Here is a 16,061-nt window from a genome sequence, read left to right on the forward strand (position 1 = left end):
TTCTCAATCTATGGGTGGAAATCCCCTTGGTGGTCAAATGACCCTTTCACAGGGGTCGTCCAAGACCATCCTGCATATCAGATATTTACATTACGATTCATAACAGTAGCAAAATTACAGTTATGGAGTAGCAAGAAAATAATTTATGGTTGGGGGTCACCACTACATGAGGAACTGTATTAAAGGGTCACAGTATTAGGAAGGTTGAGAACCACTGGTCTAGAGGCCAGAAGTCCAACATTAGGGTGCTGGCAGGGTTAGTGGTTTCTGATTTCTCCCCTTCACTCTAGATGGCTCTTTTCCTGTGTCCACACAGTGCTTCTCCTTTCTATGCATCTTGCTTCTTTAATGGGTACCATTTGGCCCATTCATACATCGTAAGCCCACGCCTACCCCAGTGAACTCTTTAAACACCCTGTCTTCAAAACCTGGTCTCCTCCTGAGGTGCTGGAGGTTAGAATTTCTGTGTGTGAATGTCAAGGAGACACGGTTGCTACATAGCACTGCCTTGTGGGTGCTGGATCCTGGCAATGTGTGGTCGTCACCGGATGTTTACCGAAAGGTCTATTCCTGCCTCCATCCCACACTGTGTAGTTACTTACATTACACTCCTTCCCAGGGTTGTTCCTGCAGTAACTGCTCAGTAGCTTGCTCTGGTTTCCATCGACTGTAAAGAGTGGGCTCTTCCCCTAGGTGGAGACAAGCACTTGTCTTCTCCCTTCATGGCTAACCCAGTTGGGGCAGGCCAGGGACCCTGTTAGAGGACCTCTCTTATGAAGATGGGTTCACTTTACAACAATAATATGATTATATTTGTACTTTTCCTTCCCAGAATTCTCACTCCCTAGTGTTGTCCATACAAGCCTTGTGGACGCCCTGACTTTACGAAGCCGTGTGGCCAGGTGGCTGCCCTTGCTGTCTCTTAAGCCAAGAAACACAGCTTTTGTTCATTCTCTTCTTCATCCTGTCCCCCCCACTCCCCACCCCTCGCCTTCCAGACAGCTATGAGATTACAGCTTGCCTGCCCTGGTTGGGGGGGAGGGGAGTCCTTTTAAACTCTAATAAATTGTCCTTGAGCTTCTGTTTGTCTCTGTTCATAAATTGTTTTATGAATGATGCTGGGTAGTGGTAGTGTAAGCCTTTAATCCCAGTACTCAGAAGGCAAAGGCCGGGGGATCTTTGAGTTCAAAGCCAGCCTGGTCAACAAAGCTAGTTCCAAGATAGCCAGAGCTACTCAGAGAAACTCTCAAAAAAACCAACCAACCAACCAACCAAACAAACAAACAAAAAACCCCCAAAAACATTTTATGAATCAGACAAAGAGGCACTCTGGGCCGTTGGGTCCACTCCCAGTCCCTAAAATGATGGTGCCACCTTACAGTGTCCAAAATGACAGTGTAGGCTCAGCTCAGGCTGGACTCTGACAGGGTAAATAGAAGTATTGCTGGGGTAGATAAAAGCTTACCCTCAGCATCCCCTGGGAACCTGTGAGAGGGATCTCTGTTGTCAGGAGAAGTCATTACATCCGTATCCATACCTCTGGCAAACGGGACAGTCAGCTCCCTAGTATACGTGCCTGTGCCTGTAACACATATCTAAGCTCCGGCGCTAATTCCCAGGCTGTCTTGACTTGCACACCTCCCCCACTCTGCAGCTACATGCTCTCTTTAAAACTGGCAAGACTTTCCGCTGCCTTTTGCTACACTCTCGGCCTCTTGAGAGGCAGCCATGGCAGTGCTGGACTCACCCAAATACCTCTTACTATTTTCTGTCTACCTCAGAGGTAGTCACATGGCAGTTTCATAAAATAAGCTTTTCTTCGACCCATGGAGTGGTCTAGTTTGGTGGCCTCACTGCGCCCCTACTTATGGGCCGTACGGTCTTTAAAGCTCTCTGGATGGTCCTGCCATGTTGCTGAAGTTAAGGCCAACAGATATGCTTCCTCCATTAAGCATGTGAGCATAGATGGTGACTCAAGATGGGTGCTCAGGTTCTGTCCTACACTGTGTTGCGGAGATGACGGAGGTATTATGGGTACCAGCTCCTGAGACAGTTTGAAGACAACATTGGAGTTGGTAAATGTTTCCTTCAGTGAATGGTGAATAGTAGAATTCCAGAAAGGTCTTTCTTTGGCTAACAATGCAATCAATAGTAAATACTTGATAAAAGTCAGGTGAATGAATGAATGAATGAATGAACTAATAGTGAGGAAGTATCCTTGTCTGCCCAGGCTTTCCTTGCCAACTCCTCTGCCACTGTGTCAGCTTTGACCTTTGTGGGATTCTGGGTAAATACTAATAATCTTTCCCACCCCTCTATTCTACATATCTCAATGCCTTACCCGTACATATTGCTTTAGGCTATTCCAGGTCATTGATTAACAGGTTTCTGTAATTTGGTGATTTTTCTGCAGCCTTCCTTATGGGAGCTACATCTCTATTCTCAGTTTCTTTAGACTAAACATCTCATTTCTGTCTGTTTTGATATGTATTACAATTTCTAATATTTTTTTTCCCAAATTTTACCCAGACCAGCTGGGATTTGCTTGATTACCTTATTTCTCCTCCATTAATGGAAGCATCTAGTGCCCAAAGTTTTTGAGAAATAATAACAACCAAACCATCATTATTATGTTTCTCTTGAGACAGGGTCTCGTTTTGTAGCCCTAACTGGCCTGGACTTGCTATATAGACCAGGCTAGCCTTGAACTCACAGAGATCCCCCTGCTTCTGACTCTTGACCTCTAGAGTTAAAGTCGTGCACCACCATACCCAGCCTGACAACCAAACGTTTAATGAGCACGTATTTTTATCTTAAATTCTGTATGGGTTGTCTAATTTTATTATCAAAACAATCCTGTTCTGTGGTCCTACGTCAGTCCCCATTTTACAATGTGAAAATGTCAGGTTTCAGTTTATCCAAGATCATACACAAAACAGTTGCCAGAAGCAAGATTTAAACCCAGGCATTGGCCCATGTTCTTTCCTATCAGTAGAAAAACTTTAAAAGGTTAAAAAAGAAGTTCAGAACCACACGAAGTTACTATTTTACTAATTAAAGACAACAAAATAATAATTATTACTGATGTTGTTTGGGAGTAATGGGTTCTCAAAGTCCTTGGAATGGCTGCACTGACTTGGACATCAGTCTTTGGACTAACTATTGTCATGCAAGTTAATCCAGCTTCTGGAAATCATGATAATGTTCACTCTCTTAAGGTTTTACTGCTGTGAACACACACCATGACCAAGGCAACTCTTATAAGGACAGCATTTAATTGGGGCTGGTGTTCAGTACAGGTGCAGAGGTTCAGTCCATTTTCATCAAGGCAGGAGCATGGCAGCATCCAGGCAGGCACGGTGCAGGCAGAGCTGAGAGTTCTATATCTAAGGCAGCTAGTGGAAGACTGGCTTCCAGGCAGCTAGGATGAGGGTATTAAAGCCCTACTCTAACAAGGCCACACCCACTCCAACAGGACCACACCTTCTAATAGTGCCACTCCCTGGGCCAAGCGTTTACAAACCATCACACTCACCCTATATTGGTTGAATTATTTTAGTTTTACTTCCAGCAGGAACTACAAAGTTCATAATTTTATGAATGAAGGATGCCTCTTCATACTCCATAAAGGTTAAAATGAAATATATGGCTGAAAATGCCAAGTATGGATGAAGAGGTAGCATGCCTGGGCTCTCACAGGGTGCAGAACACGATCCAATGCACTGGTTCACCCCAAAGCATATTCATGTATAGTTCTGATAAGAATCGATTACTTTAATTTTCCAAATTATTATTTTATGAGAAAAAAAACCACACATGATCATCTTAGTGCCTAACTTTAAAGGCATTTGTTAAAATTCAATACACTGTGATAAAAATCTTTGAACTAGTAGTAATAGAAGACACCTTCTTAACCTGATAGTTTCTATTAAAATTCACCCAAAACTTATATGAGCACAAGAAATAAAAATAGTCCATTATACAGGACAAAATATCCACTATCAATGTATCTATTTAATATACAAGGGATACTTTTAGAATTTAATGTGAATTTTAAAATATTAAGTTATGGCTCAGCAGCTAAGAGCACTAGCTGTTCTTGGGTTCAGTTTTCAGCGCCAACATAATGCCTCATAACCACTGATAGACATTTATACAGTCCCATATACATAAAGTGAATAAATCCTAAAAATAAAGTAAATTTAAAGTATCAGACGAAGGCTGGGAATGTAGCTTAGTAATAAAGTGCAGGCCTAGATGTTTAAGGCCCGGGTTCAGTGTAATCTCCAGCACCAGGAAAACAAAAAACAAAAACAAACAAACAAAAAAATAACAAAAGAAAAAAGTGAAAGGCATATGGATTATCAAGAAGTAAAACCTCAATAAGATATTCTTATGATTTGTAAAACCTACTCTATGATACTCCACATAAAAAGTCCAGAATAATTTGTAGTCTATGAGAATTGCATTCCTATACACTAGCAAAAGATACATTAAAAACATAAGAAAAATTACTATTTTTAATATCAACAAAAATGCTATGATACTTAGGAATAAATCTTTTAAAAGGCATATAGGTAACAGTTACAATGCTGGTGTAAAAAACTGGAACCTACCTAGGCTTTGGAACGGGGGTGCTCATTGTCTTTGGGCCATCAAATGTCTCTATATTAGTAGCCTAGATCAATCCAGTTCTGGTCAAACCTCTGCAGGGATACCCTATTCCCTTTTGTTGAGAGGCTAACTGAAGCACGAAGACCTTAAAGGAAAAAGACCAAGAAGAACCAGGAAAAGCCAGGAAAACAAAAACAGCCAGATACTACACTTACATTGTAGCTTACGACACTCCAATAATACCAACAGGGCAGTATTGTTGCATGTGTGGAGAAAAAGCACACTGATCAGAACAGGGAACCAGCAACAGATCTGTCACTAATTAAAAAATGCCCTACAGCTACATCTTATAGGGCATTTTCTTCAATGAGATTTCCTCTTTTCAGATCACTCTAGCTTGTGTCAACTGACATAAAGCTAGACAGTGTAGCCTCCTAAAGTAGACATTGTGTAGGCTTATTAACTATAATAGCACTGGGGCTGGAGAGATGGCTCAGCAGTTAAGAGCACTGGATGCTCTTCTGGAGGTCCTGAGTATAGATGGCTCACAACCATCTATAATGGGGTCTGATGCCCTCTTCTGGCTTGCAGGTGTACAAGCAGATAGATAAAATAAACAAATCTTAGAAAAACAAAACAACAACAACAACAACACACACACACTAATAGCATCAATAGAATTAAGTTCTGATTGTGCAAAGCACCCCACCTGTATTGTCCCTCACTGTCCCCACCATACCATCTTAAAGCTGAAGCCACCAGGGTCACACTGCTTGATGTATTCAAGTCACAGAACTAGAGTACACCTCGGCTCCGAGTTTCTGCTGTGTCTTGGAGGTGACTCTTGGGAATGAAGGATAAAGGATGATGGGAGGAACTCATTAGCCATTCCAGGGTGGACACCTCCAGGGCCCCTGGTGAAGGAGAAACTGGAAGTCTGTCTTTACTGGCACTAGGCTGTACAGCTTTGCATTATGGGAGAACTGCAGGCTGTCTTGGGTGTGTTGAGAAGTGGTTTGCTTCTGTAGGGAGATGACCACAGATGTTTGGGGAGGAGACAGACAGCAGGATCAGAAGACAGAGGCATAATGAGCTCCAGGGAATGACAGGCAGGTACTTCCTCAGAGGGTATTGGGACAAGACAAGCAATGGTGTGACTCAGGGATAAAGTTCTGATGACAAACTCTTCTGCAGCTAGCCTGTGCAGTCCCAGAAGCTGGTAACCAGTATCTCAGGCCGGGTTAGAATCCTAGCCTGGGCACTGCTGACTGAGCCTTGTACCTCTCTGAGCCAAAGTTTCCTTCTTTGTAAGAGGCTATGACACTAGGTGAACTTGAAAGTGTCTGATATACTGACTTCTCAGTCAGGGTTTAGCATTTGCACACATGGGCCTGTTGATTTTAGAAGTGATTTTCAAACTTGGCTTTATGGAGACAGTTAAGGAGTTCCCAAATGTTGGGGATTGGTTCTAAATGCTTTGAATTAATCTGGCCCCCAGAATCAGGATTCTGTGTGTCCAAATGCTGAAAGTCCTTGTACCCAATTGGCTTTTGATTGAAAAATATAGAACCAATGACTAATGGATGGGCAGGTAGACTGAGGTGGAACCTTTGGATTTCTGCTGGCTAGAAACGGGAAGAGAGGAAGGGGAGATTGCCATGACAAGGAAGAAGAAAGACCAGACCTAAAGGCCCTCTGACATGTAAGAATCAGAAAAAGCGGCCCGCCCCAGGGGCCACTTCCCTATTGTGTTTGGGGTAGCAGAGATGAAATACAGATTTTAAAGATGTTAGCTCAGGAGTACTGGAGGAGAGTGTCTGCTAGTAGCAGGAAGGATTAGAACTGCCCAGCCTTTGAGCTAGTCAAGGCACTTAAAATTAACTGGTGTGTGTGTGTGTGTGTGTGTGTGTGTGTGTGTGTGTGTGTGTGTGTGTCTTTCATTTGCGAATCCAGATAGCTCAGATGAAAAAACCAGGTTCAAAAGTGTAAAAGCAAGCAGTGAAGTGGTACCACATTTTTGGCTGACTAGACAAAGTATTATCAGTTATCCTTTGAGCTGATTGGCCCTCAGTGAAATAAGAGGGAGGTATACAGGTAGTGAACCAGGGAGTTCCAGCATAATGAGATTAACGGAGTACAAGTGATTCAGCCATAACTTTTTGGCTCATTAGTAACATTTTTTTTTTTTTGTGAGTTAAAGATAACTCCTAAAAAGTGTATGAACTTAATTTGACCTTGTGAGCAGCATGGAGGTTACATACAAAATGGCTACAGTTATGTCAGGACCATATCACTCATGTTGTTTTGATCAACTATACAATTATTTTCAGTGTTATTCATAACTGTGATTTTGCTACTGCTATGAATTATAATGTAAATATCTGTGTTTTCTGAGGTCTTAGTCAACCCTTGTAAAAGGGTCATTCGACCCCTAAAGGGGTCTTGACACACAGGTTGAGAACCACTGGTATGTAGATTAGACTGGCCTCAAACTCACAAGAGATCTACCTGCCTCTGCTTCCTGAGTGCTGAGATTAAAGTCATGTACCACACAGGCCAGCTAGAAAACTCTTAAGACAAGATAAATTTAAACACTTAAAAGAATGACATTAAAATTCAGGAGTTTCACATTGAACAGATGGTATGGCCCCTCATGTTACTGGGACCTCTCTCCTATCCACATGAGGCATGTTTTGTAGGCCACCCAGCTCAATGGAGAGCTGAGAGAGACTCTGTAAACAAATACTCTGTGGAAGCCACTGGCTGACCAACAGGATTATCATCCAAGACTAGCATTCTCTTAAGTGTCTCCACGCTTCTGGTGACATAGTCGGTTTCAGGACAGCTTACAAAAAATGAAATACCACAGCATCAAATGTAATGCATTAGGGTTTTTTTGTTTGGTTGGTTTTTTTTTTGTTTTTTGTTTTTTTGTTTTTTTGTTTTTCTAGACAGGGTTTCTCTGTGTAGCCCTGGCGGTCCTGGAACTCACTCTGTAGACCAGGCTGGCCTCAAACTCAGAAATCCGACAGCCTCTGCCTCCCAAGTGCTGGGATTAAAGGCATGCGCCACCACTGCCTGGCGTAATGCATTAGTTTTAAGACACATTTTCAGTTTAGAAAATTACAGTGTGGAGAAAGATGGGTCAGGAATCAAGTACTGGCAAGCAGCTTTCTTTGTTGGAGTCCCTGCTGTGCAGTAAGAGGCAAGGGGCTGTTTTCTGGAGCATTTTCCTCTGGACCCAGTCATCAATTTGAGTCTTGGTCAGCAGCCCCCAGCCCTGAGGAAGGTTCTCATGTCCTTGTGAGTTTGAGTTTTGTTTGCAGATGGGAGGCTGCACATGAGCTATGTCACCCAATGAAGGGGAAACAAGGCTCTTGGTGACCCATTTTTATATTTTCTTTCTTTTTGTTTTCTGTTTTTTCAAGATGGGCATTCACTGTGTATCCCTGGCTGTCCTGAAACTCACTCTGTAAACCAGGTTGGCCTTTAACTCAGAGATCTGCCTGCCTCTGTCTCCTGAGTGCTGAGATTAAAGGTGTGCACCATCACGTCTGGGCTGTTTTGATCTTTTTATCTCTCTCCTTGCAAATTGACTGATCCTACATTAAGATGATGTTTTTCCCTATAATTTGCCCAAAGAATAGGTGTTCACAGTGACTCTTCTTACCAGCCAGGGATGTCTGCCATTTCTGCAGTTGGTCAATAGCCCATTCAAAGACAGGAAAATAGTAAATTATTATCTGTTAGTTTCTTCACTCCATTTACCCTTAAGGGCAGCTTCCAGACTGATTCTTTATTAGTCTGTGTGAAAAAGGTGGAAGGAGAGCACACAGCCATGCAGTTAGTGTTGAGAAGCATCCCTTTCTGTCCCTAGGCCACCTCCACTGTCTCACTGCAACAGAAGGACAATTTTCAGTGATTAAAACCACAAGGAAAATCAGCAGATATAACAAAGGCTGCCAAAGCAGGTCCCAGGCTGACCAAGCACAGGGGGCTTCTCATCCGTCCTCAGCCATCTTCTGAACTTCAAAATGCAAACCACAGAAAATTTCAAAGACAACATGAACTTCCTCTGGATCTATATTTAAATATATATACAAATCTTTCGAATGTATATGTGTACACACACACACACACACACACACAGCGTCAGGAAAGCAGAAGGGGGTGAAAGGGAACTAGGAGGAGCCAGTGGAGGGGCAAAGCAGGGTGAGAGAGGACTGAACTTGAACGATGTATCACAATTGATACATGTGCATGAACATGCAATAAAAATAAAAACCCCGTTACTAGAGGAGAACAAGAGAGGCAGACATGATGTTCGCTTGTCTGTAGGGTCAAAGGGTCCTTAAATTCCTGATCTCCTGAGTCCAAGTAGATCAAGGGCCTCAAAATAAAACCAGATACACTGAATCTAATAGAAGAGAAAGTGGGAAAGAGCCTTGAACTCAACGGCGCAGGGGGAAATTTCCTAAACAGAACTCCAATGACTCCCACTGTAAGATCAAATACTGATAAATGGGGCCTCGTGAAACTGGAAAGCTTCTGTAAGGCAAATGAAACTGTCAAGGACAAGTCAGCAACTTACAGACTGAAAAAAAGCTTCACTGACCCCACATCTGATAGAGGGCTAATATCTAAAATATATTAACAAACTCAAGAAGCTAACCACACACACAAAAAAAAAACCAACAACAACAAAAAACAAACAAACAACCCAATAAAATAGTAGGTTATAGAACTAAAAAGAGAATTTCACAACAGAGGAATCTCGAATGGCTGAGAAACACCGAAAGAAATGTTTAAAGTCCTTAGTGATAAAAGAAATGAAAATCAAAATGATCCTGAGATTCCACCTCATACCAGTCCAAATGGCTAAGATAAACCCTCAGGTAACAGCATAGGCTGGTGAGGATGTAGAGAAAAGGAACAACACTGTTGCTGGGATTGGAAACTGGTACAAGCACTCTGGAAATCAATCTGGAGTTTCCTCAGAAAATTGGAAATAGATATACTTGAAGACCAGGCAATACCACTCTTGGGAATATACCCAAAAGATGCCCCACCATGGCACAATGTTTGTTCATAGCACCGTTATTTGTGATAGCCAGAAACTGGAAGCAACCAAGATGTGCCATCACAGAAGAATGGATACAGGAAATGTGGTTCACAATGGAATACTATTCAGCTATTAAGAATAAGGATGTCCTGAGTTTTGTGTCTCATGCAAAGAAGAAAGGACAATTTGATGGCTGCATGCCTCACTGGAGATAAGGAAGACAGTGAGAGTTGCTGAGTGTGACAATTATCCAACTGAAGCTGAACAAATGCAATGAGCAATGTTCCCTGGGCATAGTTTCCAGAGATATCTATGAGGTGGCATGTGTGTGACACAGGGCACTCCTACAACACCCAGAGGAAGCTTGAATCCCAGGTAATCTGACATACCCAGGATCACAGGAAATTCAGAAATGAAGAGTGGAGCAGAGACTGAAGGAAAGGCCATCTAGAGACTGCCCCTTCTGGGGAAGCATCCTATCTGCGGAAAACCAACCCTAGACACTATGGCTGAGGTCAAGAAGTACTTACTAACAGGAGACTGGTATAGTTCTCACCTGAGAGGTTCTGCTAGAATCTGACCAATAATGATGCAGATGTACACATTGTTGAGTGTGGGGACCCCAATGGAGGAGTTAGGGGAAGGACTGAAGGAGCTGAAGGGGTTCTTCCTATAGGAAGAACCACAATATCAACCAACCAGACCCTCTTCCCAAATCTCCCAGGTACTGAACCACCAACCAAAGAGTGCACATGGGGGGGGACCCATGGTTTCAGGTGGACATGTAGCAGTGGATTGCATTATTGGGCATCACTGGGAGGGGAGCTACTTGGTCCTGTGGATCCTTGATGATCCAGAGTAGGAGAATGCTAGGGCACTGAGACAGGAGAGGGTGGGAGGATGGGGGGATGCCCTCATAGAGGCAGGGGGAGATGGAGGCGACATGGGGGAGTTGAAGGGGGAAACCAGGAAAGAGGGTAACATTTGAAATGTAAATAAATGAAATAACTAATAAAAAATGAAAGAAAAGAAATGATATCAGGAGACAAAAAAAACCCTGTTACTGTGTATACTAATTAAAATATGAATACACTTTAAAAGAGAAAAAGGTACATGGCTTTCTTAATCTCAAGAAAGCTGCAGGATCAGAAGGCAACCTATCCTGATAGATAGAAACTGGAAGAAGGAATCTCATCTCTTTAAATGAGCTATAGAAATTTCCCTAGAACTCTACTGTACTAGAGGATTCAATGTCATCTCATTTGTTAAAACTGGGTCATTTATTTTTATAAAACTACTACTTTGTGAGGACATGAGACCATTGATTAGCTTAGTCTAACAAGCTTGATCTGACTCCACTAACACACACACACACACACACACACACACACACACACACACACACACACACAAACCACAGCAGAGACTAGGACTTGACAAAATGGGTACAAGATGGTTAGCAAACAGCAATGTCTGCTTCTAGAGTCGTGAGCCAATGAGATACTGACCTAGGCTGGTAGATCATTCTTCAGTACAGGTTCCTGAGAGCAAACCAGGTGATGAGAAGGTAAGCTAGGCAAGCTAAGGTCAGGAGGGCTTGCAGAAGCTTCATCTTATGCTAAGCCAGCTTATAAAGAAGTATAATGTTATGTACAGTTTGCAGGGGGAAAATTGGACAGAGTCAACAGAAATCTGTCATACAATGGGGCAAAGTCAGCAGGAAGCTAACCAGGCAATGTGACACAGGGAATACAGGATGTCTCACGTGCATCTCACACTGTACACCGCAGCCTTGGGAATGATACCTATAGCTCTTGGTGGTGGACTACCGTTAGAAAAAGATGGAAATACTCAGCAAGCAAGCTCTGCATGGCATGACTTTTCTCGTAGAGATGTTTCTGGCAAGGGATGTAGCAAGAGTGCTTCTCTAGCAGGTACGAGATTCTGGGTTCAATTCTCAGCCCTGCTCCACCCTCGAAAATTAATAACTTGAGCTATCAGCAAGTCCCCATGCTGACATTTGTCTCTAACAACTCTTCATAGTTTACCCTCAGTATGTAAAATCATTGATTTCAGCCTAGAGATGATAGCCAAATGCTACAGCATCTCTTGTTAGCATCATATAGAATATTTCAATGACCCATTTGAAATCATAGCTATCTCCTTTAGTGGATAACCAAACATTCCCAGTTCATCTGTTCTACTTCTAAAATTATTACAAGTGCTTCTTCTCACTCTTAGAAGTGTCCTTGATCAGTCACTCAAGAATTCCCTCAATCCTTCCTGGCACCCACAGTGTTACATAAAGCAGACATCCTTCCCTATATAGCTTATGTAAATATGTTTGAATAAATTACATTTCTATATGTGGTTTTATATAGACCTCTTTTCTATGAATATATTAGTCACTGCTCACTCCCCTACCCTGTATCAGGCTGCTGTGGCCCGGATCTTAAATGCACCCCAACGCCCAGTTGTTGAATGTTGGAGGCATTGTGCTATTGGGAAGTGGTGGGAAGTTGTGTCATTGGGAACACGCCCTTGAAGGGGATGCTGTGATCCTATATCTCGTGTCTTTTATTCTTTGCTTTTCTCCCACCACAAGGTGAGCAGCTTCCTCTCACAAGCCCCTCTTCTCCACCCCACCCTTGATGTTCTGCCTTATCACAGTCCAGTAGACACCTGTGCAGAGTGGACTATAACCTCAGAAAGTGAGCAAAACTAAATCCTTCTTTTAAGCTGATTTCCCACAAGGACTTGATAAAGTAACAGAATACCGATGAATACACACACACACACACACACAACACAGTGACAGCATTAGCACATCCCATACACTTAATGATTTCCGCCATTCCCATTTAACACTAAATCAGGACCAGCAGAGCCGATGATGAGTGACAATGCTCATCGCGTTCATGAAGGAGTGTTAGGGCCCAATACTAGGTAGCAAATTCTTTTATTATTATAATATCCCCTTCCTGGTTGTCCGTATCTGTTAGCAATGGCCCAAATGTCCTACTGCCTGGACCATGTCACTTCTCACAGAAGAACCAATAACCAATGCAAAATGCTTCCTCTTTATTATCACAGGGTCCAATAGTGAGAGGAACAAGTACTACCCAGCACTTCTCCCTTATGAGCAGGCAGCATGCATGTCCATAGGGGCCTCTTAGTTATCACGCCAGGGGGTCCATCCAACAGAAAGAACATCCGCCATGCATGTGTGACAAAGTTTCTACAACACAGAATATACATACCATGGCTCCATTTGATAAAAGGGTATTTACTAATTCAGTGCTTACTTTCAAGCACTATATTTTAGTATCCAAAGAAGTGTCGTAAACTTGGCAATAGTATTGCCTAGATTTAATTTTGCAACGAAGAGTAAAACTATGGATGATGTCTTAGTAATGTTGGTGTCTGACAAAATACGTTGTTCCCTCCAAAAAGTCATTATTTAGAACTTGAGTTAAAAAAGAAAAAATCTTCATTAGAGCTGGGCTGTGGTGACACACACCTTTAATCCCAGCACTTGGGAGGCAGAGGCAGCTGGATCTTTGTAAGTTCGAGGCCAGCCTGGTCTACAGAGTGAGTTCCAGGACAGCCAGGGCTACACAGAGAAACCCTGTCTCAAAAAAACAAAAACAAAAACAAAACAAAAAAACAAAACAAAACAAAAAACTAAATAAATGAACAAACAAAACAAAAACAAAACCTTCATTACTTTTCTTTATTTGAAAATTATGAGGAAGGTCTGCTAACTTCATATAACTTCTGGGCAAAAATCTACAACCTGGTATCAAAGAATAAATAGTTGTATAGATTCTGTATTGCTTCCAGACAACTGAAATAAATACTTTCATCCTGTATGCTTCCTTTTTTGAATTTTCCTCTGGGTCACCTGTATGAAATGATCTCACATGTATATATCACCTTGAACCAGCACATGTAGATTTCTTGATCTCTATTTGCTCTGTTTTTGATCACTGCCTAGAAAATTTTCAGAACTGTCATATTTATGACATATTTTATAATTATCTTTCTTTAAGAAGGTGATTTTGGTCACATTGATTCTGGTCAATTTTATCGACTGGAGGAATAGACAAACAAGTAATGCCATTAGGTGGGAGCTACCTTGTCAGTACAGCAGAATCTCTACTGGACAAGCTTGAACAAGGATTTGGCTTTAAGATTGTAATAGCATTTCTGTGAAAGTCGCAATTACATTTTATATGCGTAAAACGTGTTTACTGAACCTATGTCTCTTGTCTGTCCCTTGGGGAGCTGCCAGGGACTAAGACGAGAGCAGGCGCAGCAAGCATGCACTCACAGTCAGTATTCTCAGGGTAGGACTCTGAGTGGTGTTTGGTCTGTTGTCAATCACCAAAAAGCCAAATGTTCCCCCTAAAATGCAAAAAAAAAAAAAAAAACCAAAACCAAAACCAAAAAAAACAAACCCAAAAAAACCCCAAAATTTATTTTTGAAGGTGTTATGCTAAAATATCACTTTAGCCCAGAGAAAATTCAGCTCTCAAATGTATTCCTATTAAAAAAAAAAAAAAAAAAAAAAAAAAAAAAAAAAAAAAAAAAAAAAAAAAAGACAATCTAAGTTTCCTTGGTAACAACAGTGGTGTTGTTCCTAGTCCTTGTTGTCTGAAATCTGTCTGTCCTGGTTGTAAACAAAGGCAGCCCTACCAAACAGACGTGTGGGCCACCGATCACAAAGGCCCCAGTAGAGCTGAGAACACCACAAAGTTGTTCTACAAAATAATGGCATTGGGTTCACAAAGACACACATAAGAATCAGTCTTAGGAAACAAATCTATTCATTTTCCTCATTCAGGTAACAACCCCTAAGAGACGGTTGCTGAGTTACCGTTTTTACCATTACTTGTTATGGCAATGTCCACTTTTCCCTCCATCTTGCTTACCTGTCTATTAGGTCTTTTGACCAGATTCTGGATAGGGCTAAAAATCTGAGACTTTGAAGAATTTTTGTTTGTTTGTTTTTTGTTTGTATTTTGAGACAGAGTCTCACTATGTAGTCTAAGCTGATCTTAATCTCACGGTCCTGTGGTTTCCATCTTCTCCGTTCCAGTATTATAGGCATAGATCACCATGTAGCTGGTAAGGCTTGGGTTTTAATCTTTTTTCACAAGTGCTGGTATCACTTGTACACAGCCTGGGTACAGATTTTAGATGCACTCTTCAAGTAATTTTGGGAAATGTATACCCAAATGTAAGATATTTGTATAATTTTTTAAAATTGTAATTACTATATCTTTGGTATGAAATGGCCTCATTTAAATCATTTAGTACAGGGTCATATTTTTAGATCTTAAGTAGCATTTTAAGATGTAGCTGAAGAGAAATGTACTGAGTTAGAAGGTTTTTGAAAGTTGTCTGGGCTATACGTATATATTCAAGTTATATTGTTAAGGACTAAGGCTCTTAGGATTATTGTGCATTCATAACATATAAAGAACTCTTGAAACAATTAATCAAAATACAACCTGCTTTAAAATGGGAAAATAATTTCAATATACATTTTTCTAAAGGAGACGTACAAATGTTCACTAAGAGCTGAGGTTTGCAGTGGTACAGGCTGCCTGTAATCCCAGTATTTGGGAGGTAGAGGCTGGAGGGCCAAAATTTAAGGTCAGCTTCAGTCACATACACTGAGGTCACTGCAGGTTACACAAGGCCCTGTGTCCTTAAACAGATAAGCAAATGCTACATGGTAAAGCACTCAAGGAAGTTTGACCCTTAGAGAAACACACATTAAAATTGCAGAAAGACACATCTCATTACCCACTAGGATTATTATAATAAACATGTAGAGGGATTGAAGACCTCATTCGTTGCTAGGGAGACTGACTGAACATGGTGCAGCTGCGGAGAGAGTAACCTGACAGCAACTTAAAAAGTTAAACATGGAATTACCGTTGGCCTGTGCGTGCATCCGAGACAAATGGAAATACAAGTCCTCGTGAAGCTTTTATGTGAAAGCTCACATTTATGTGAGCATTTGTAACAGCAACATTCTAAATGGCCAGAAAAAGTAGAAGGCCCACATCCACGGTTGATGAATGGATAAATGAGATGCCACGATCCGCCTAATGGGGTGACATGTGGCACAGAAGGGTGTGAAGCACTAACAGATGCTGCGACCTGGGTGTGCCCCACCCCCTCACGCCGCTATGGGAAGCCACACACCACTGACCCACACTGTAGGATTCTACTCACATGCAACCCTCAGAACATGCAAGGCTACAGAGCTGGAAAGTAGATTACTGTCACTCAGACGTCACTGAACAAAGAGTAAGGAGAGGGAGGGAGGAAGTACTAATGAGTCAGAGTTTATATTTGGATGAAACAAATG

The sequence above is a fragment of the Arvicanthis niloticus genome, chromosome 4, assembly GCF_011762505.2.
Source record: "Arvicanthis niloticus isolate mArvNil1 chromosome 4, mArvNil1.pat.X, whole genome shotgun sequence".
Lineage (NCBI taxonomy): Eukaryota > Metazoa > Chordata > Mammalia > Rodentia > Muridae > Arvicanthis > Arvicanthis niloticus.